Source organism: Pinus tabuliformis, chromosome Q (assembly GCF_031772625.1).
Source record: "Pinus tabuliformis cultivar Carrire ecotype Pingquan chromosome Q, CPIR1, whole genome shotgun sequence".
NCBI classification, from domain to species: Eukaryota; Viridiplantae; Streptophyta; class Pinopsida; order Pinales; family Pinaceae; genus Pinus; species Pinus tabuliformis.
In genome coordinates this window covers 581602246-581626497 of record NC_142296.1, presented here as the reverse complement: position 1 = coordinate 581626497, position 24252 = coordinate 581602246, and the positions used below count along the sequence as shown (strand labels likewise).

General features: G+C 40.0%; 1 pseudogene; it reads right to left on the bottom strand.

Moving 5' to 3' along the window:
• LOC149220790 (sucrose synthase 4 pseudogene) overlaps positions 1 to 23592 on the bottom strand; it is a 29374-nt pseudogene extending 5782 nt beyond the window's left edge.
• Positions 23593 to 24252: the final 660 nt, after the last annotated feature.

Here is a 24252-nt window from a genome sequence, read left to right as displayed (position 1 = left end):
TAGAAGAAAAGCGGAAATCACCAATACTTTGACGCTTCCCCGGCAACGGCGCCAAAAATATGGTGGGCTCCAGTATTGCAGCAATAATGCTGCAACTCCTAGGACTCCCGTCTTTACTTTTATCAACCCGGTAGTTCGTAACAAACTTGGAAGCGACGGTGTTGTATGCATAAGTACTAGCTCTTGCCGCAGCTGTCACTTGGTCAGCTGGCACAAGTCCATTAGGGGCTTAAGCCAACTTCTATGATCTCTTAGAAGAAGCTTTTTAACTGATGGATGAAAGCTAACTCAAAGGAAGCTAATCTACTCGCGGAAAGAAACTGAAAGCCAAAAAGTAACGCAAACCCTAGCAAACCCTAATTCTACCAGCTAGTCCTACTGATGCAAAGGAGAGAATGAAAACTACTAGAAGGGATTCCATTACTTCTATGAAGGTAAAATACATGTGTCTAGACTACCTCTACCTGAAGAAAACATCTTTTTGTATTTTTGAATAAGTTATTAGAATTATCATGCATGTGCTTTTAACTATTTGTGACTGTGCAGAGGTGGATTGGCGAGAGGAAATGCTTGGAAGAGGTCGGGAAGGTTCAGAGAGGGCCTAAGGGGTCCCTAACACCCTTCCAGAGAGTTTCACAGAGTTTGGCTATCAAGAAACCTCATTCGTGAGCTTCTACAAGAAGTCTGCAGGGGTTCTACAGGATGTTTCAGGAATTTCTACAGGATGTTCAGAAACTTCTACAGGATGTTTTAAAAATTGGATTTTGGACGATGGGTGAGTGAGGGAAGATGCATGAATGGATATGGAGGTAGGATAGGGGTCTGAAGTGGCCCAGGGACTGGTGGATGGAGTGGTGAGAAGGTGTAGATAGCTAAGTTGGCTCAAAGAAGGCTTAACCAATGATGTACAAAAACTAGGGTTATGTGAGCAAATGTGGCAATCGTGAGGTAAGGATTCTAAGTAGAGGGTGGAGTGGATGGTGCTGATGGAGAATAAGCAGATGAAGGAGTGGTACAGGTGCTCTGCAATTCCTTTTTCCAATCTGAACCAACAAAGACTTGTAAATTCAAAGACCTAGTTACGTTGACCTAATTTGCTAGCTGTCAGTAAAGAGAATGAACAGAAGTGTGACCTGCAACGAAACCATGTATTTTAACTCATGCAACTAAGCAAACGAAAGTCTGAACTTGTAACCAACTTCTACACATGAAGATCAAACACTAGTGATTGCATGGCAAAGCAAAATCAGTGTTTTTGTGGGCAGCAAAGTCATCCTAGTCACAGCTCCTGATCCCACTGAGGGAGAGGTGAAACCACAGATGTTTGTTGGCCCTTTTTCTTGAAACTTTTTCTGTTAACAACCTATCAACTAAATCTGAGCATGAAAAGCTATTTTACTCATAAAAAACAACCTAAATAATAAAACAATGTTTAAATCTAAATAACTGATTTTATTCTAAGAATGCAGCAAAGACACATGAAAGTAAACAAAGGAGGTACTGGGCACTTGAGATGGGCCCAACCCCAAGAGCTACAGCCTCCTAAGAGAGATTTAGAGCTAGTGCAAAGCTGGATTCATCTTTATTGAGCAAGAAATGTTACATTCCAAAAACTGTCCACAAGGAGAACTTGAAAATGTGCTGAAAGCAAAGCTAATCTACTGCCTAAAAGTCGAACTACAAAATGACTACAAAATGAATACAAAAAATTACTAACTGAAATGAGGCCCTAAGCCCTCTTATTTATACAAATTGAGGACCCCAACAGTCCTCCTAAAATTTAGGGACTCGGCTGCCCAAAACTTGCAGTTAACAGCAGTCCTACTTGACTTGCTTGGCTGCCCTTGTGATAATTGATTTGGTGGCCCTTGAACTCTGAGCTGATGGTGGAGAATTCGAGGTAAGGGCCCATAAATGAAGGGGACACCTTCCTACAAATCCTCTCCCTTGTTCTCCCACGAATTTGGCTGCCAAGTGCTCATTAAAACCTTCAATTTTGTCTCCAAATTGACCAAAAAGGCTACACAAAGCACACATTAGACTTGTTGGCATAATGACTAACCCAATTCACTCTATTAGCATAAATATAATAAAAAACATGCAATAAACTAATGAGAATGGTGGATTAAGTCAAATTAGGAGGTTGAATGAGCCCATATAATTATCCATTTTTGGGGCTCATCACCTATCCTCCCGGCCTTGCATCATATCACAACATTCTCTTATTTGTTAAGCGATCCTATTATACGCCTCGATTTCGGCAACCTTCTCCTTTTGTAAACATGGCATGTTCGCATACGCTGTTCCTTTATGACTCTGTACCATGGCAGATCGGCACGCCGCTCCCTCATTTGACGGCTGAGGACGGCCTATCACATTGCAGGGGGGAGGCTGACCTCATAATTTGTTGGCATACGTGTCAGACTATTATTCGGCAAACTTTTACTTGGGAATAGCAAGGCTTAACGGTATATTGTTTTTCAATTTGCATGCCTTGCTATTCCTAAGCTATTTTTGTATTATACTCTACAACAATTAGTAAGATTTGAACGAGCCTTGTTGTTTCGTTATTTTCTCTGTGTTTCTAACAGTTTGAACAGCTTGCTGTTCCATTGCTGTCTCTGCGTTTTTACAGTGAGCTAAAGCATGGGAGGAAGGTCAATTCAAAGAGAACCACAGGTATTGATAGTTTCTGACACTGCATGGGAAATCCTGGCAAGGGCAGGATGGTTAGTCTATCTTAATCGTTTACAGGAATCCAACGAGACCGTAGCAATAGAATTCTTGTAGAACTTGCAAGAATATCACTCCACAGTAAGGGGAAGACACATAGCAATCACCGATGACATAATTGCAGAAGTCTCGGGACTGCCAGCCACTGGACCTGTGTGGACTCTAAAGAAGGAGAGACTGCGAAAGATTATAAAAATCTTCTGAGATGAAGGCCAGAACCTGACAGTCAAAGGAAAGGGAATTCTACCAGCAGCATTAGGAGAGTCATGGGCAGACTAGAGCTACATCACCTGTGAAGGCAGGAAAGACGTGGTAAGACCATGACACCTTAAACTCTTAGCCATATTAAAAAAGAAATGCTCTGTGAACTTACCTGCATTTTTAAATTCATTACTTCATGATGTTGCCCGAAGCATGAAAAAGTCACAACATGTAGAATCGGTAGTAAGTCACCATGGGCTGATACGGCTGATAGTTAGCCACAGTCTTGCTCAGCAACAGAGCAGCTGGGAAGAGCTAATTGCCATAATAGATGGGGGACTGACTTTGCCAGCCCCGAAACGCAAACATGCTACTAGTACACTGGATAGACCATCGAAACGGAGAAAATCAGTTAGATTGGCACATATTAGAGGGAGGTTGGAAAATCTCCAAAGGAATACCATCCAACCCGTGGAGATAGATGATTCCGGGGACGAGCAAACCTCGTAATTGGAAGGAGGAGAGAATGAGAAAGAATTGGAAGGAAATGAGGAAGAAGAAATAGAGGAAGAGACCAAGCAGCTTGGGAAGGCGGAGGCAGAGACATAACAACGTGAAGAAAGCCCATTGCAAAATCCATTGCAAGAGGACGAATTGGCCCAAATTCTAGCCAATATGGGCGAATATGCCCAACCTCTCAGCCCGCTAGGTCTCTATATTGAAGAAGATTCAAAGGAGCATTCTGCTCGGGAAAAAAATGCACCCAAAGAATTGCGTGATGAGGAATAAAACGAAGAGAATCATTCTGTCCATGATGTAAGTATGACAGGAGAGAAAAGTGATGAAGATACAGAAGAGGAACAATTTGTTCCCAACCAGAGTGCACCAAAAGAATTTCATGGAGAAGAAGGAGTGGAAAAAGAAGTTACCCAGGAAATAATAGAGCCAGCTAGGGTTTCTACTCCTGAGAAACCCGAACAGAAAAACGAATGAGCACCCCAAGAAGAAAACCAGGGAATTGGCTAAGATAACAGTCCAGGCCCAAGTAAACAGACAACTATTCCTTCTAAGAAAATAGAAGAAATTAGAAGATTACAAAAATAACAGCAAAGATTACTGAATGTGATGGCTCGACTTCGACAACAAATCAGGGTTTTGAAAATTAGAAAGAGAGTAAAAAGGACTTCGGGGGTAAGACATGCAACCACTCCGGCAAGACCCCTCAAGAAAAAGGTAAGGAGGACTCAAGTCCAGCCTACCATTCACAACCAAAAGGAACAGCATTCAGCTGTTACCCATGTTGAAGTACAAATAGATGATATGTCAGCCTGTGACAAAGAAGTTCAGATAGAGGCACAACCCTCTGAAGAATTATGAACCATGAACACAAGACAATGCAATAAGAAGATTCAAGTGAATCTTCTGCTTACCACTACCATGTGGGACAGTGATCCGATGACAGTAACCCTATGAGAGGGTTTGGTACAAGCTCAGAAAGTAGTAGAAAAATTCACAGAACAAATAGTTTCTCGAGAAAAAGTATGAAGAATTACAACAACAGCTAAGGAATGTCAATTTATCCGAAATCCAAGCCTTTTAAAGATGGCGAAAGGATGAAGAAAAAGTCACAAAGGTAACTCATAGGTTAGATGTAGTTATCAAGCAAATGGATACCTTATGCTCTTTGTACACTGACATCCTAGCATGTAGAGCCCCTGCTAAGAATTATGCCTTGTTTTTAATGGAACGATATTTGCAATTGAAAATTAAGGTTATCAAAGTAGGAGCCCCTATACAAATTAATACTATTGATCATTTTATAAATTGTTGTAATCACTATGGAGTAAAGGTTCAAAGATTATTGTGTGAATTCTCACTGCATAACCTTGTTTTAGGTCAAGAGACAGAGCAGAACCCTGGCCCTTTCGTTGGGGATATCCAACTGCAGGCATTTATTTCGTTTGGGGTTAATCAAATTAAATGGCTTAAAGCCTATAATGCCTTCCAAAGACAAGAAAATGGATTAGATTTATGGGTAAAAGATGAGCCTAGAAATCCAGTGCAGTTATGGAGGAAACATAGGAATCTCATGAGGACTCCAGGTGTGATTGAAGCATTAGGACCCATTCATATAGCAATCAATCAACAAGGAATAGAATACTTTTTCACTATTAAAGACCTTGCCATTGATGCTGCTAAATTTCGATATCAGATTTCTAATCCGAATATTCAACTCAGGGAACCATTTAATTATGAGAACTTTAAATTAGCTGCCGATTGCTTGAACCTCTATGGCGAAATTATCTTGAGGGCAGGGCCATCTTGGTTAGGATATGGGTTTCGGAGTCCGATTATTTGGTACCCTGTACCTAGATACCAAGCTCTGTATGAGATGCCTAAGGGTCAGACAGGCCATCTTTTTGAACACCTAGTTAAGCATCATGGCTGTAGACCACCACATGAGATCCCATCTCCAACCTACTCTCTCACTGCCTTACATGTCAACTACAATGTTTTCATGAGGGCATGAAAAAGGGTAAGCAGGGTGGTGTGTGGAGTATTGAAGAAGGTATGCTTTTATTGATTATTTTGTCATGTTTTCTTTAGAACTCGTAACCTCTTTGCATCATGAACTAGGTAGATAATAAGAAATCATGTCAAAATTTATAGGATTTATACGCAACACGAAAACACTAATAATTGCTATTTCTTATGCAGGAAAAGGGAAAAACGAAAGATTTCCGTTCCAAAGAAAAAGACAGGGCCAAGTTAACTGCTGTCCCTTTGGCGGGGAACCATATGCAAACAAGGCGATATAAATTAAAACATATCAGCCAAGGAAAGGAAAATGAGATATCGACTCAGCGTAAGAAAACAAACGGATAATTGGGAATTAATAGTTTGGCGAATCCCTCAGGATCCTTTGATCTTGAGGGATCGCTACCTTAACTATTTTTGCATCCTTGATATCTCCGCTTTAGCCGTTATAAAAAGGGGCAACACTGCTAGCCTGGGCGAGGATCTGCTGTTATTTTTTCTATGTAACTTTTCTCTGTATTTGAGACTTTGATCATCGACTCTCGTCGAGGAGTGATCCACTGTAACTCTGTTTTGATGCTTTAATATAAATCTGGTTGTTGTTCCATCTTTGATCCTAGAATAATCTCAAGCGGTGTGTCCCTGGAGGCTAAGGGCCCGGCCCTGGTGGAACACTTGCTCCTGTACCATTATCTTTAGTTCGTGTGTGGTTTTCATTATCAGCTTTGTTCGGTAATCTGTTGTGTTTTATTATTTTACATCACGGTTCTATGATATTTGATCTATGATTCAACTGAGCAATATCGTTCTCTGTGACAGGAATGTCGTATTGTTCATTATGACTTTGTAACACATTGTTGTTCCTTTAATCATTGATATAACGCTGCTAGCCCTTATAGAATGCTATTGCTGTTCAATTACAGAGTACCCGTGTTGTAACATTCATAAATTGGTATTACTGCATTCATCTATGGTTTACACTTAATTGCGATTGCTGTTCAATTGACACTGTTGTTCCATTACGAATTACAATCGTTATTCTTTATAACTAAAGATTAATATTTGTAGTATCGAAATCAGATTACTATTTTTCTCAATACTAAGGCGTGCCGTGTGTGTTATTTATCTTAGTTTATTGTGCATTTACATTTGGCTCTAAGTGTTGTTCTATATTTCATTACTAATCAGTTGCCGTTCTATTTCCGTGTGCTATCCGATTTATTCTTAGAGTAAAGATTACCATCTGATTTCTGTAGGATACGCTTGCTGCACTTGTTTCTGTAGATTAAGGTGTTGTTGTTTATAAGAACTGGTTGCTGTTACATTTTCCTAGTTGTCGTTCCATTTCTTAGTTGCTATTCCATTTCCTAGTTGTTGTTCCATTTCTTGTTATTTGCATTATCATTGCTTTGGTGTGCAGAACAATCTGAGACTGTAGCGAGCGTTGACATTTGTTGTCTAGTTCCCAGGTTGATGATCTGTTTATCTTCAGTTACATCAGTTTACAGAGGGATGAGTTACTGTTACTGGACCCTTGACTGATAAATTGCTTAGTTTTCTGAATGCATGATTTAGGTTTTAAAGTGCTTTGCTGTAAGTAGATCTTGTTTTAAGCATCCGTTTACTCTTGTGTTTTGAGCACTGTACTACTAGCATTACTCTGACAAATGACAGCCTCAAGCTGAGTACACTCTTTGAAACAAAAAATCGTTCCTAGATTGACAAGTTAATGTGAGGTAATTAGAGGTGAAAAAGACCATTTTTACAGCTCGACAACAGAAAAAGGCCATTTGGCCTACATTTCCATTGCAATGTGGTGCGTTTGCATTGCACGATTTTGGACATGCATGTAAGGAAGCAGAGATTATGAAATCTCTGAAATTGACTACATTCCCAGGAAGATAGTATGACCCAAATGGCACCGCCAAAGACTTCACTACTATGGTGAAAGTCAAACCATTTACCCATGAGGAATATGCCTTCAATGACCTCTTCCTACAAAAGGAAACATTTTCAGAAGTGACACATATGGCATCACTACTTTTTTCCCCAGATGATCTTGAAGCCTTCTGTGAATATAGGGAGAGGAGATTATTAAAGGTCCCATTAGACTTGCTACAGATTGAACCAATAAGGGAGCCAACTCCCAGTGTAAGCTTAGAGGAAATCTCCAGAGAAAATTCCAAAGAAAATTCTGAAGTAGAGTCCTAGGAGAAGTCTACTTGTGAGTCAGAGCAGTCATAACTATAGTCTCAAAATGGGGGCGATAAAAATAGAGTCCTAAAGGGACACAGCTAGAACCACAGAGAAAGCAGCTGAGCAAACCTTGACAAAGAAACATACTGAAATTCACTCTACTTCCACTCAATCGGCGAAACCCCCAGTTGTTGATTTAGAAAAAGAATGGGAGAATTTTAATAAGAAGCTCCATACAGAGGAACAAACATCTGAGATATAGACTCCACAACACAAATCAACTCAAGAAATTATAGTGGAGAAAACTGTAGGCACTTAGGATGTGGAGCTCATTCCTGCCACCCCCACTTCTGAAATTATTTTGAGAATTGAGGAAATTCCTCCATTAGATGTGTTTTATAGCCCTACCCACAAAGCTGTCATCAAAAGGCAGAGGAAGAAAATAAAGTTAGATGCTGCAACTATTACCACTCCCGACAATGAACCAATGGACATTGTTTGGAAAGATTCACCCATGGACCCATCTGAGAACCTTACGAGATTGTCACAATTTGTAGGAGCCTATGCTATGACAACTATTGATAAAGTGATAGAGGTCCAAATGTTGTTGAGAGAAAAGGAACAAAAGATCATGCTATTGGAACAACAATTAGAGCAAGAAAAATCTAACCAACAAGCAGAGTTACAAATAGCCAAGCTTCAGCAGGAGTTTGAACAGATGCAAATACAACATCAAGCCAGCCTAGTAGAAAAAGATGTGCGGATTCAAGCTATGACAGAGAAGTATAAAGACAGTCCGCAAATCGATCAGTTCGTAAAAGAATCACTCAGCCTTAACTCCCAACTAATGCAACAAAAGGAAGTTCTATGCCAAAAAATCTCTCAAATAAGTCCTTTTTGTGATATCAGTGATAAGTTAACAAGCCAAGTCATTGAAATGAGACTTGAGAATGACGAAGTCAATCAAAGGATTTCTGAATTTATCACCTGGAAAGAATCAAAAGATGGGAGGAAGGCTGATTTGCCAAAACTAGAGGAATTACATAAAGAAATTTTATTTGCAGATTGGGATTCTTGGCTCAAGCAAGTAGAAAGGGAAATGATGGTCACAACACCAGCAACAAACAACATCATTGAACCCATTAACGAAAATCTACATGGCGCCAACTTGGTTGCAGAATCTATACTAGGATTTCTTCCAAATGCTAATCAACTATAGAAGTAATGGAGATAGGCAACAAAGGAAAGGGAGGAGGTGATCAGATAAATGAACAAGCTAAACTGGGAAGCATATTGGAAATTCTTAGTCAAACCATACAAGCATTGGATGACCTCGTGATGCCTAAATACCTCCACACAAAAAATGGTGCCAACATTGACGGATGCTATATTTACTGGACAGTTGAAATCTACGATCGACTAACCGACACAACTGAAACCAATGGCAAATTTCTGCGATCTTAAGGATCGAATTCAAAGGAGTTAGTCACTTTGTTTTATTTTAATTTTAGTTTTATTTAGCATAATTTGAGGAAGGTCATTTAAAGATGCTCAGCTATTTTTATAATAATCTATTTTAGGACCTATAGTTTTAATATTTAAACACCTTTCATGCATTTAGAGAGGGGTCCAAAATTTTTATCAGAAACATTTTTCAAAACATGCAATTTTGTACCTTTGAGGAGGTTCTAGTGGAATGAATGGAACAAGATCTATTTTATTTTGAATATTTGGCATGCTCTACTGAAATTGCACTTTTGCACTCTTAGATGATGTTGGATTGATTCAAATTAGGTCAATATTGCTGAAACACATGAGTAGAACTTATCATATATGGTACTTTTATCTTGCAATTCTATTTTATTTATGTATCAGGCAATAACTTGTCTTCAATTGTTTTATGTATGAAAGTTTGAATTTCGGTTAGCATTATTGCACTTTTGTATGGTGTTGGCTTTAATTTTATGTTGAATATATGAACGATTCTATATGCGATATATCTTTCACAATCGTTTTGGCTAACTATTTATCCAAAATGATTATTTTTAAATTATTTCACTTCTTATTGCAGTTGAATGATCTTTATTACCAATTGCTATAGGACATTATTGTAGATCGCATACTTTACTTTATTCCCGGGCATAGTTATAGTTTAATAGTGTTCAAACTAGGATATATGCATGTGTTTAAATAGTTTAGATTAGATTACACTTAGCTTAATCATTCCCCTGTTACATCATATATCACCCCATCAACACTATCAAAATCTCTTTTGGGAAACTGGTCCCATTATCCCCAGTCGGAGCCACTACACCAAATGGAAAAGGAGCTGCCAACCAAGGTCTGGACCAGGTGGTTTTCCCCCATGTTGTAGCAACGATTTTCGAGGCTTCAATGTTTTGGCGCTAGAAGGAGGGCATAACTATGAATGGCAAGTAAATTCAAACCAACAGGCGATTCTAAGAGTAAAACTCCCTCACCTTGACCTCCAACTTCTTGATCACATTCCAAATATCTGAATCCTAAGCGAGGAGTTGTAAAGACACCCTTAGAATCCACAACCAAAATTCCAAAGAAGCCAGATCGTTCTTCTTATATAGAAACCTCTGAAGTCCAATATTTGATTCAGAAGTTGCAGGGGATTTCGATATCTCAAGAATAATTTGAGTTATCCCAAGATAACGTTACTTCTTAGTTTCCCTCATCTTAAATATTGACTAGAGCACAGAGTGAAAAGTTTGGGATCCCCCCATTTGAATTCAATCTACCAAGCCATAAGAGAGTTAAGAAGACACCATCATAATCCCATAGTGAGGTTCTATCATCATCACCTCAATCATCCTCATTCATTCCATCCATCTCATCACAAGATCAATCACCCACCTCACAACTCTAGATCATGATTTACACAGGTACTGGAGCACAAGCCTCCTCTACCCAATCACATTCAACCACTGGAACATCATCCTCTACGCAGACACCAACGATGGCTCAAAACCCTCCAAGGCCATGGAAAAATCTAGGAGCTATACAGATGGTAGGGCCTTTACATCAATTGCCATCCCATCCCAAAAAGTGGCTACCAAAGTTCAATCCTAATAATGGCCTGCCAACAGAGGATCACATAAATAATTTTATGTTGTACATTCACCTAAATGAAGTAGTAGAAGAAGATGTAGTTGTAATATTATTCCCTTATACCTTACAAGGATCAACAAGATCATGGTACTCTTCATTACCATCAGGTTCTATTAATAGTTAGGATGCCTTTCAAGAGTAGTTCCTAACCAAATTTGGAGATGACAGATCCATGGCTACCCTTCTTAATGATCTCTCCAATTTGAAATCCAAACCTAAAGAATTGATCAAAGACTTCAATTTTGGTTTCAACAAGTTATTGAATAAAATACCAACGACATCCAAGCCCAATGATGAAATCCAAAATGAATGGTACATTTTTGCTCTCCCTTCAAATGCAACTATTTGCATCGATAGAGCTGCCAAACAAACTTTGGAAGAAAACATGAAAGAATCAATAGCTGTAGAAAAATGAATTCTAGCCTTAGATAATAAAAATGCTTTAGAAGAACGAAAATTCAAGAAAGTGACTTTTAGGGATGAATCCAAGAAAAAACCACGTAAAGATCCTTTTGATCTTGAAGGTTTACAAAAAGTCCTTAAAACCATGTCTAATGAAATGGTTGATATCAAGAAACAAGTAGCAAAGACTTCCTCAAAGAAATCTTTTAGACCATATAAAAGGAATCCCTCCACTGATCCTAAGTCTCCAAGAACTATATCAAATACTAAATCAGATATGGAGGAAGATGAAGTCTCAACAACTAAAGAACAAATAGATGATGAAGAAGTGGTCGAATTACAATGAATGTGGGATTTTATCCTTCCCAATGAAGATACACAAGAAGCACTACCTATTGCAACCTGGAGTAGAAGCCCTGTTGATTTACCACAAACAAATCCAAAGAAAAAGGTATCAACTTCGTCTCCCAAGGACAAAACAACAAGTAAGAAATATCCATCTAAATCTACCCAAACCACTCCTCTTCAATCAAATTCTTCACCTCCAGCTAAAACCCTGATAGTATCCAATGAAATGGAATATAACATTGTGGATGATATGAAAAAGACTAGGGAAAACATTACTTTTCATGAGCTTAGCAAGTTGAAACATCAATAGAAGTTGCTGCTCAAAGAACTCAAAGAAGTCCCTACTTTGCCTCTTCCTACTGTTGTAGTCTCACAAGCTACCTAAGAAATGGGAAGGCCCCCTAACACTTCACTAGACATAATCGATCCTACCGATATTTCTGTAATGGAGGATGATCTAAACCCCATACTCCTCCATTTCGGTTGACTTTTGAAATTTTCAACAAAAATCTACACCATTGTTTAGTTGACTTTAGAGCTTCATCTAATATTTTACCAAGAACAATTTGTATGGAATTGAATGTTTAGCCTCAAAAATTTGTTGTGCGCATTGTGAAGTTAGATTGAACCCAAGTCGAAGTTATAGGGAACTTAATCAAGTTACCATAAGACTTTCATCAAACCCTAAAGTGTGTCAAGTCATTGACATTCTTGTAGCTGATATTCCCAAGTTCTACGACTTAATCCTTAGTAGAGACTGGTCAGAAAAGCTCCATGGTTATTTTGCAACTGACTGGTCTCACATGTGGCTTCCCTATAATGGAAAGCCAAATCAAATAAGGGTTGATCATGAAAACATCAAAAGTATATTATTACAGAACTAGAAGGAGAGAATGAACCAATCACGTATAGCAGCAACGTCATCGGAAACTACTCAGTCGAATCATTTCTAGGAAATTTCAATGCAAATACCTCACATTTCTTGGAAAATTATGTTATATCGCAAGTTGAAAACTTTTCCCAAACAGATAGTTCTAAGTGTATAAATTTTGTAGATAAAACTGTAGTTAGCTCTTTATTTTGGAAATTATTTTTTGACGGATCTAAATCAAATGGTGGAGCAGGAGCACGATGCATATTAGTTAGCCCAGAAGGGGAAAAACTATGTTAACATGAAGACTTGAATTTAATTTCAAAAACAATACTGCTGAATATGAATCATTAGTTCAAGGTCAGTATAAAGCCATCGGCCTTAACATCAAACACCTTCAAGTGTTCGGAGATTCAGAAATTGTGATAAAACATGTAAGAATTATTATACATTGTTTTTCTGGACATTTGAAACATTATCAATCGTTAGTCCAAGACCTTACTTCTCACTTTACAACGTTTAATATTTCCCCTATCCCAAGGCTCCAAAATGCAAGCGCCAATATTTTGGCTAATGTGGCCTCCAAGCTCATTCCACTAGGAGATTACAGTCCTGATTACTTTTCTATTGAATTGATTTTTAGGCCTTCTATTCCTGACAATGTCACCAATTGGCGAGTCTTTAATAAGGATTCAAATATCATAAGTTTTTTGACATCAGAAGGTTCTTATGATGACTAGATAATTGATGAAGATCAACATGACAACCATCTTAAGCAAGAAGAAACTATGAATGATATACCTAAGTCTGGGGTTAAGCTGGAAGATTTATATGACATTAAGGATAGATTCAAAATACCCACCAACTCAAAACTTCAGAGTTCAACTTTGAGGTTTGAATTAGTTAATCTTGGAAATGACCTTAAATGTCAAAATATCAATCTAGGACTTAGTCTTACATTAGATGAAAAATCAACCTTCATACATTTGTTGAAGAAATATAAGAATGTCTTTGCTTGGAACTATGAAGATCTTAAAACAAACGACACTTTTATAATTTCAACATATTATCCCCATGACATCTGATGAAAAACATGTGCAATAAAAATTAAGGAAGATTCATCCCAATTTAGAAAATCAGATTAAATCTGAATTGAATAAACTGCTGAAAGCCAAGATTATTTTCCCTGTCAGACATTCTAGGTGGGTCTCCAGCCTTGTCCCAGTCAGAAAAAAAAAATCGTGATATTCGAATATGTATAGACTTCTGCAATCTCAACAAATCTTGTCAGAAGGGCGACTTTCCGTTGCCTCCTATGGAACAGATATTGTAATCAGTTGTAGGCTCAGAACTAATGTCTTTCCTAGATGGATTTTCAGGTTATAATCAGATTCTAGTACATCTAGATGGCTGGCTAAAGACTACATTTAGAACCAAATGGGGCACCTACGCTTATCAGAAGATGTCATTTGGATTAATCAATGTTGGTGCAACGTTTCAAAGAGCCATGGACATAGATTTCAAAGGTTTGGTAAACAAATCAGTGGTAATCTATTTAGATGATATAACTGTATACTCCAAAAAGCGTAGTAATCATCTGAAAGATTTAAAACAAATCTTTGAACGTTGTTAGAGTTACAAAATTTCTCTTAATCCCAAGAAATATTTCTTTTCATTAAGTGAAGGAAGACTCCTTGTGTTGTGTTAGGCCCCTATACTACTAGTGTAACCCCTTATTATTATCAGTACAACCCCCTTATTCTATTGGTGTACCCATGTAGTCCCCATATTGTTATTATTGTACCTCATAGAAGCCCACTATTGTTATTATTGTGCCCTTACATTGTTATTGTTATGTCGGCTCTGATTATATTATGACCCCTTAGACTCCTATATATAGAAAGGATGTCTTGTCATTTGTATCATCCAAGAATTGTTCATTTGTGTAATGTAAAGGAGGTTTCCCCCTCGAAGAGGCTTATTTCTAAGGCATTGATCTATCGTTTCTATCTTTTTGTAAGATGGTTTCATAACATTTGGTACCAGAGCTGTGGATGCTAGGGTTTTGCTGCTCCAAACAGGTCATTGTGGAATTTTCGCTATAATTTATTTATTTTTAATATTTTACGACATTTCAGAAGCAAAAAAAAAACCCATTTGAGAAGAAATTGTGCAGAACTTCAAATCCGAATTTTAGATATTTTTCTTGCTATATTTTCGAAGATATGATCTGAGGAAGTTAGGGTTTTGGCAAGCTCTAGAATTTCATCTAAAACAGGTCATCGTGGAAGTTGCACTATACCATTTTTAGAAGCTAAAAAAAAATCCATTTGAGAAGAAATTGGTCTAAACCTCGGCTCCGAATTTCAAATCCTGTCTTGCTATATTTGGGAGATATAATCTAAGGAAGTTAGGGTTTTTCCAGAACCTTGAATTACATTCCAAATAGGCCACCTTGGGAAAATTGTCATAACGTTCTCTCTGAGCATTAGATTGAATTTTTGTAAGAAGTTACAGAAAGAGGATGGACTTTAGTTTTTTGGATACCAGTTTCAGAAGCTAAGGTTGAAACAGTGACCCGCGACACATCGTACAAGTTCGCTCTACTGAACAAGTCTATAATTAGGCCATTGCGGGGATTGGGAATAAATATTTCTCCAGGAATCCAATTGTGATTAGACGTGCGGATTTAGAAGGATGACTCAAAGGGCTATTACAGGCAGAAATTTCAGAACTTAAAGATTTGAAACTACAGAGTTGCAATCGTTCAAAGATCAAGCTCCTAAAGTCAAGAAAAGGTGATATGAGGAAGATTGATGGCAAGGACCTAGTAAATTGGATACTACAAATGGAGCAATATTTTGATCTACATGAGGTGCAACTATTACAAATGGTACATATTGCATCTTCATATTTAGAACCCGATCAATTTTTATGGTATAAAGGGCTTTGATCTCGTAAACCACTTGTTATGTGGTTAGTTTTCACGGAGGAAATGATAGCACATTATGAGGATACAAAGAGAAACACCTTCTTTAGCCAATTGATAAATCTCAAACAAAAGTGTTCAATGGTAGAGCACATTGAGGACTTTCAAAAATTGAATATAAGGGTAAATGATATTCCAGAGAAGCAAAGGATTGATGTCTTCATAGGTACTTTAAAGGATAACATTCAACATGAGGTTCATCTTTGGGAACCTGATTCATTGGAGAAGGCATTCAGGTGGGCAAGAAAAATTGAAAGCGAAATTATGGAAACAAGGAATCCCATCACTCATGACTATAATTATGGAAGTGTTTTTTCTCCTAGCCTTCCACAACCTACAAGGTTTACAACACAACAATTGGAAGAAAAAAGAGAAAAAGGGATTTGTTACAATTGTGATAGAAAATGCACTAAAGGTCATAAGTGTGCTGAGAAGAAATTATTTTACATAGATTATTAAAAAGGAGGAAGAAAAGGATCAAGAAACATCAAAATAAGAGGATATACACCAGGAACCAATCCCAGAGAAAGAAGAAATGAATCCGACCATATCTTGTAAAGCATTGGCAAGAATTACCACTCCTCAAACTCTCAAGATAGAAGGACATATCGAGAAGAAGAAGGTTCAAGAAGTGAAAGATCACATCGAGAAAGAAGAAATGAATCCAACCATATCTTGTAATGCATTGGCCAGAATTAGCACTCCTCAAACTATCAAAATAGAAGGACATATCAAGAAGAAAAATGTTCAAGAAGTGAAATATCACATCGAGCATCAAGAAATGAATCCAACCATATCTTGTACATCATTGGAAGAAATTACCACTCAAAATATCAAGATAGAAGGACATATCAAGAAGAAAAAGGTTCATGCAGTGAAATATCACATCGAGCATCAACAACAAGTTCTCCAACTTTTAAAGGATAACGCCACTTTGGTGCAGAATTGAATGAAACAACAGGTAGATCAATATCGTAGTGAAAAAAGTTTTAATGTAGGTGATTGGGTATTTTTACGGCTACCTCTCAAGCAAGCTATTTATGAGAAGGAAATGTTGGCAATAATACAAGCACTTAAGAAATGATGACTTTACCCAATGCGAAGACAATTCAAGGTAAAAATGGATCATGATAGTCTTAAATACTTTTTAGAACAAATATTAGCTTTAGAAGAATAGAAAAAATGGGTCACAAATATGTTGGGTTATGAATTTGACATCATCTACAGAAAAGGGAAGCAAAATTTTGTTGCAGATGCACTCTCCAGAAAGGATGAGGATGTGGAAGCATGGTTTGTGCTATTTCTATTATCCAACTAGATTGGATCAATGAAGCAAGGGATGAATGGAAGGAGGATGAAGAAGTGTGTCCACTCATTCAAAATTTGCAAAAGATCCCAATTCAAACAATATTTCTAGAAATTGAAGAGGAAGGAAAAATCATATTGGAACCTGGAGCAGTCACAAAAACAAGAACTCGACAACTATGAAATCGATCAATTTCAAAGTATCTCATCAAGTGGAAGAACTTACTCGCTGAAGATTCCACATGGGAGGACAAGAATTTTATACAGAAGCATCAAGAACTACTCAAGCATTGAGGACAACAATTTTTGAAGGAGAGGGACATGTTAGGCCCCTATACTACTAGTGTAACCCCTTATTGTTATTAGTACAACCCTATTATTTTATTGGTGTACCCATTTAGTCCCCATATTGTTATTATTGTGCCCCATAGAAGCCCACTATTATTATTATTGTGCCCTTACATTATTATTGTTATGTTGGATATGATTATATTATGACCCCTTAGACTCCTATATATAGAAAGGAGGTCTTGTCATTTGTATCATCCAAGAATTGTTCATTTGTGTAATGTAAAGGAGGTTTCCCCCTCGAAGAGGCTGATTTCTAAGGCATTGATCTATCTGTTGTATCTTTTTGTGAGATGATAACATGTTGGGCATGGAATCTCCCCCAAGGCATGTTTTGGGGCTTAAAGCCAGAGTTATGATCGAATCTTGTTGTAAAAGCTCCGCGGGCGCGGCGCGCGAAAGTATGATAGACTCAAAGGGTTGTACGCCTTATTTTTGTAATGTCAGCTAGATAGACCTACCAGACCATGGGATTGTATAAATAGAGCAAGGCTCTAAGTGTAAAAGAAGGATAAGAGGGAAGTAAGGAAAGTCTAAGTGATTGAGTCGCAAGGCGAAGTGTGTCTTTGGGTCATAGAGTAGGAGAAGGCTCTGCAGCTGAGGGCGCAGAGGCCTAATAGTTCGCAGTTGAGTGCGTGGACCCCTCCAACTGAGTGCATAGGGCGAAATTGAGTTTGCAACCAAGGAAGGAATTAATAAAGAGAAGTTTTGTTATAATTTTGTGTATCCGTTCTTGGGTTAATGAATGATTGATATAATTTGCAAACATACTGTTTATTTACTGTGCGCACCTGTATGAATGTTTTATATCGTTAAGTATACCTTAATGCACTCAAGTAGGCAAAGCTAATTAACTAACATTGGAATACCAGTAAGGTCTTGGGTACTAACGTAGAGCGCGACGTTCAACCCCTGGGTAGGGCTATGCAAAGGCAGTATAGTAGGCTGCAAAGTACAGGAAAGTGCACGGAGTAACCTGCGTACAGGTTCAAACCGCGAACCCGTTGAACTCATCAGACATCTCCAGGGTTTGGAAACCTGGTTCTAGTACCCTCCCATACTACTTTGGGTGAGACCTCAGTCCGCGCTCCGCGGACTGTTGCCAAAAGGGCCAGTAGTACCGGGATTTGTTTGGCTAAATGAACTCTGAACCTAGGTCAGGCCCCAAACAGCCAACAAATGGTTTCGTTGCCGTGACTGGGATCTGCATAGAGATGTCTGATGTCGTATCACTGGAATTTGACAAAGAAAGGAATTGAAGAGTGGTTGGACAGAAATATTCATGATTTTGCAGCACAGGAAAATAGGAATTTGCGATTATCGAAGGAAGAGTGGTTAGATTGCTACTTAGGTACCGAAATCCACGAAATTTTATTTGCATCCTTCCCTACTGAGTTGTACGAGTGGATCGCGAGCTAGCAGACAGTCAAGGAAGGTTCAGACTTGACAAACCTATTGTGTGGCCTCCAGAGTTGGTGTGTAGACTAGAAGCATCGGAAGATAAGATCGCGCGTGTTGTGGATCACTGGCTCGATCGAATTATCAGAGGATTTATCACAGAATTCGTGGTAGATACTTCAGTCAGCCATAACAAGGCAGAATGACGTTTCCTTAAAGGACCGCAAGGTAAGTATGTTAAATCTTCGAACACTTGGATTAAAATGATACTATGTGAAAAACAGGTTATGCGAATAAATTGACGTTTGGGGCTACACGGAGTGGGAGGATCTACAAAAACGACGATAGCAAAAAACTAGAAGCTAGCCCCTTGATTTCACCTCGACAAGAAAGCGAGGAAGAGCTCGCAAAGGTTTCACAAAGAAGTGCGATTAGTTTGATAAAGCAATGAATTCCGCGCATACCACTCCCACCTACACCACTGCCAGTTTCACCATCTTCATCTCTGTCTTTGCCCACCCCACCTCCACCACCACCACCACAATTTAATATGGAAAGTGCGATAAAGTTGTCGGTGTTCAAGGGAGTAGGGAATGAAGATCTAGACCAATTTTGGTTCATGGTAAAGGCTGTATGGGAAGTGTAGGGGGTCACGGATGAAAATATAAAGAAAGCAACGTTGGTTAGCGCTCTTCAGGATCGCGCATTGACTTCGTACATTAAGAATTCCAATGACAATCCGAATGTAGGGATCACAGATATTCAAGCTGTGATGAACAAAGAACTTAGCAGACCAAAATCAGAGACACAGTCGATCATAGGATTTGAGGAAATTGCGATGCTTCCAGGCGAGACCCCCTGGGAGCTTGATCAGAGACTGAAGTGTACAATTCATGAAGCCAATATGACCTTGATGGATGGGAAACACCACGCATGGTTTGTAGCATCGCTAACACTGCATCTAAGGAACACGTTGTCACAACAGAAGCTAACTACTCAAGTTGAAGCCTTGGAGATCGCGATGAGACTACACGAGACCCCGATACAAGACCCTAACCGAGTTGTTCAACAGATCCACGCGTAGTTGAAAAACTTGTGCCTTGAGATGCAGAGTTTGAAACAAGACAGGACAGCTCACCTAGAAGCACGTGAGGAGGTATGGTGCGTAAATTGTAAAGGCCAGGGACATGACAAGGACCATTGTCCAGTCTTTGTGAACTACCTGGTGGGAGGAGGACCAATGCCATTGAGACCGGAGGCACAAGTAAGACCCAGCGTGGTGCCTGCATTATGGTGTGTGATTTCTCAGATAGGAGGGAAGCATGCTACAGATAATTGCCATCTACTATAGAAGTACACGCAAAATTCCCAGCAGTTGTTCTGTAATTTTTGCAAGTCACTAGGCCACGATGAGCGAACCTGTAGAAGTTATGAATTGATGATGGACTGGAATCCTACCTACAGAGTTTAGCTCGAAACACGAGCCCTCGATCAAAATGCAGGTATGGCGCATATTGGATTTCAGGGACGTGGACAAGGCCGAGGTGGAATGGGACCAGGAAGAGGTCACGGATAACTGATATGTTACAGTTGGGAGGATCGAGACATTATGCCCGCGATTGTACAAATCCAACGAGACCATCATGCTTATGTTGTACTTAGTTTGATCATGAGACGGAGGACTGTCCCACGCTGATAGCAAGGTTGCGTGATAAAGGAGAACTCCAACCTCCCCCAACTCAGAACCTGCAAATGATGAGGTTTGAGTTGTGTGAGGAAGACCTGAATGTAAATATCGTGCTCCGAAGTGGTATCACGACAGGAGATAACAAAGGCAAGAAACCTGAAGAGAGCACTTGGGTTTGCAAGGCTCCAACAAAGGAACCATAATTTGATTTGGAGTGCGCTAAGGAGACATTCATGGAAGCTAAGAAGAGCTTCGCAGATGCCTCCCCTTCAGGAAGTAAAGACAAACTGGAACCGGAAATGGACCCATCCATGCTCACTACATTTTTGGAGACATGCATGAAACTGCTGCGCGACAACAAAGCTGTGAAGGGGCTGCAAGAACTCATTAGTAGATGTGTTGGAACCACGCCAGGAGAACCGCGTGTAGTCTAGAAGCTCGAGAAGCACACAACGCGAATAGGAAGAGATATGAGATTGATTGCGCAGATTGGGGAATATGAAATGGATCAAGTGATTTTGGATCTAGGATCAAACACGAACGCTCTGCCAAAGTAGACATGGGAGTGCATGGGTAGGCCTATGCTGCAATGGTCTCCTATTCAATTGCGAATGGTGAACTAGCAAAAGATCCTACCTATGGGAAGATTGCAGGGAATAACGACAGATATCCAAGGTGCGAGCGTGCTAGCAGATTTTGAAGTGATAGATATTGTTGATGACAATAATCCCTATCTCGTGCTACCAGGAATAGATTGGGCCACTGACATGAATGGAGTGATAAATATAAAGAAACACAAGATGATTTTTGAGAAGTCACTATGTGTAGTGGTACCTTTAGACCCTGCGGAAGGATCACACTACATAGAGCTAGTGCATGACTACGATAGTGATGATGATCTAGATTTTATCTACAAGATAATTGTGTAGGAGCAGGACTAGGTAAATCCAATTGCGGATGGTAGAATCTCATGGGAGCGCGAACGCTCCTGCACCTCAGATTCAAATGAGGAAATAGAATGATGGCAGAACCGGTTACGCGAGGTAACCACGCTCAAGTGTAACATGATGACAAGGTCGTTGCACTGCGTGGAAACAGAGGTAAGAGATCTACCTATGTATGACAGGTTGAGCGAGGTGGATGATTTCCTGAACAAGTTTGAAAAGGAAGTATCGGAACAGTAGTGTTTCAATGCTCTCAATTGGGTACTATGTGCTATGCCTGTAATATGGTGGGATACACACCAAAGAAGTTTTGAGGACTGGCACGAATGTATAAGGATGATGCACAAGTGGTTTGGAAAGCCTCAGATGTGGATGGAAGTTGAGTACGATGGATGAAACAGCCTGCACACCCACCTTTCCAGATGGGTACAGGCGTATGGTGCGCAACCTGCACGAAGACACACCATCCTTGCGATAGGAAACACAACTGCTAAGCAGGAGCGGAAAAGACTATGGCGCAAACGACCCCTTCAGTTGGGACTAGGAAGTATGGTAAGACCAAGCACGCAGAAGCATATTCACATAGAAAATTTTGACAAAGTACGTGAAGCAATGGACACGGTCCACCATATGAAATGAACTGACTGGGACCTTCGCATACCAGCAGTTCTTTGGGCTTGTAGGGCCATGTGAAAAACCCTGACCGCGTGGGAACTTTCAAAGTTGAAGTACGAAGCGAATGCTGTAATCCCCATGGAGCATGCAAAGCCTAGTCTGCGCATAGTAGCACCAGTAGATACGATGGTTCACGAAGCCCAGAAAGAAGGGATCACACAGCTGTAAGAAACAGAAAGCATGGGACTTGAGGAAGAAATCTAACAGGGAAAACTTAGACTCCACGAACTTGAAAAAGAAAGGGTACGGTTAAGGAAGAAAAGCGCTTTGATGGACACAGAAGTCAAGAAGATGGAGGACGAAATAAAGAAAAACTTTCTCGGCAAAAAGCCCAGAATGGTAAGATAGGGTGCATGAAATCACGATGATACGGTTAGGGCCTATTGCTGCGAATTGATCAATCTGATGCCTTGGCTTGGACCGCATATTGCTATGCATAATGACTAGGGTAGCACGTTGTAAGTAATAAAGTACACGATGCCGACCATAATAGTAAAATGTAGAGATTCTCTAAGCAACATGATGAATGATCGGATGAAACTTTTCATGGGTGGTGTGACCACCTGACTAGCCAAGGGAAGGACAGTCTTAGCATTCTAGGCAGTTGGAAGGGAGCGTGGGACTATAAACTATTCTGCCCGGGAGCTGCACGATATTGGAGATGTGCGCAGAAGCAGAGAGTCACTATTGAAGTTACTATTCGTGATAGGATGCTCGACTTGAGGCCAAATGGAGCAGGTGACAGGCATTTAAGACACGATTTATGGGAAAAATCTGGGAAAATCTGCCTCCAAGGGAGCATTAATGAACCAGATTTGGGGGGAACGGTCGAATTCAAATTCCAAAAGCGCTATAAAATACAAAGGGCTACCCAGCAAAAAATGCTTGGTCATTTGCAAATTGAGCGGTCGAGCAGAACCCTGATTGTTGAGAGCTAACCGTTGATTAAGCCCCTGAATTCGTGAGTGATAGATTGCTACAAATATACAATGGCAACAACTAAGGATGGTATGGAGATAGCAGAAGTTACTACCGAGGAGGCCGCGTAAGCCCTAACTGTAGGGGATGTTCCAGAAGGTTCCGGGATTGTGGCAGAAATCTCGAAATCACCGCGCACGCCAAGACCCAAGAAGGACAAACAAGAAATGGCTCTCATATGCGTGTCCCTGCGGAACCCACTGTGTAGCAAACTATTGATGGAGGAGAAGGGGAAAGTTGTCATTATAGAAATATATGAAGAAGAAGAAGATCTGCAGGCTCTGATCATTGCAGAAGAAGAGGATGAAGGCATGGAGGTAGATACTCAACCTCCACACTCTGCGACAAAATTGCCCGCCTATGTCCCCCCATGAAAAGGGAAGGCTTAAGTGCCCAAGGACCTAGATGAGACCAAGAGATTTCTCTAGACCCCGCTCCTCCTAGATGGCATTATGTTTGAAGGCACACACTTGGGCTGCGTGCTCAGCCTGAATTCGAAAATTGGGACCCTGCTGACTATGAGAAGTTCCCTTACCTTGAGACTAGAAATCTCATGAAGCAGAAAACCGCGGGTGGGGGGTGACATCATTAGAGCTGCGAAAGTGGTTGCACGGAGTGGAAAAGGCCGAGCTACTGAACCTACTCTGGGTGCCGCATTTCCACCGCACCCCAATAACCATTTTCATCATTAGGCATCTGCTCTGCCTGGTGCATGATGGGTGTTTATAGTTGGAGGAGCCCATCCCATCACAGAAAACTTGATTCATCGCGCCTCCTGACTTTCATACAAAGGAGAGTACCCCGCAGCCATATCAGAAGGGAAGGGCAGTGATATGGCCATCACGGAGGACATGAAGAAAAAGTACAAGCTAGAAAAGAAGAAGAGGGGCTACACCATCTTCAACATCAAGGACAAAGCAGTACACGTGGCAACCCAAATCATGGCAGGAAAAGTTATGCGCAAGTGCCGCATAAATGAGGTACCTGCGCCGGTGGTTGCACTGGTCGAGCAGTGCATGGAAGGGGTCCAGTTCAACTGGTATGAATTCCTCTGTATGAAATTCTTAGAGAATTGCTGTGGAGCCCAGGAACAGGGAAAAATGTTTCACTATGCATGGCTATTGCTGTCCATAGTACTCATAGCTGGGGAATTGCCAGAGGATAGTCAATTCCCCATAATTGAGAGAGATTTACTGGAGGCTGTGAAGTACGCTTTGCTCTGGGCCACGAAGGATGCTCAAAGGATACGCGACAGAAAGATCTTTTCGGTGTTCATGGAGATGAACCTCAGAATGTGGATCAACTGTAAGTCACATTTGTCACCCATGGTTTACAACAGCCTGTAGAGTTTTGCAGAATTTAAGGCAGACATGCATAACATATATATCAAGGTGCACAACGACTCGACTAAATAGTGGACAAAGCTACTCTTTGTAGCCACTGGTGATGCCATTTTCAATGTCCTGAAGGCATGGCCGCTGGAGTGGCGCGCCCTAGACAT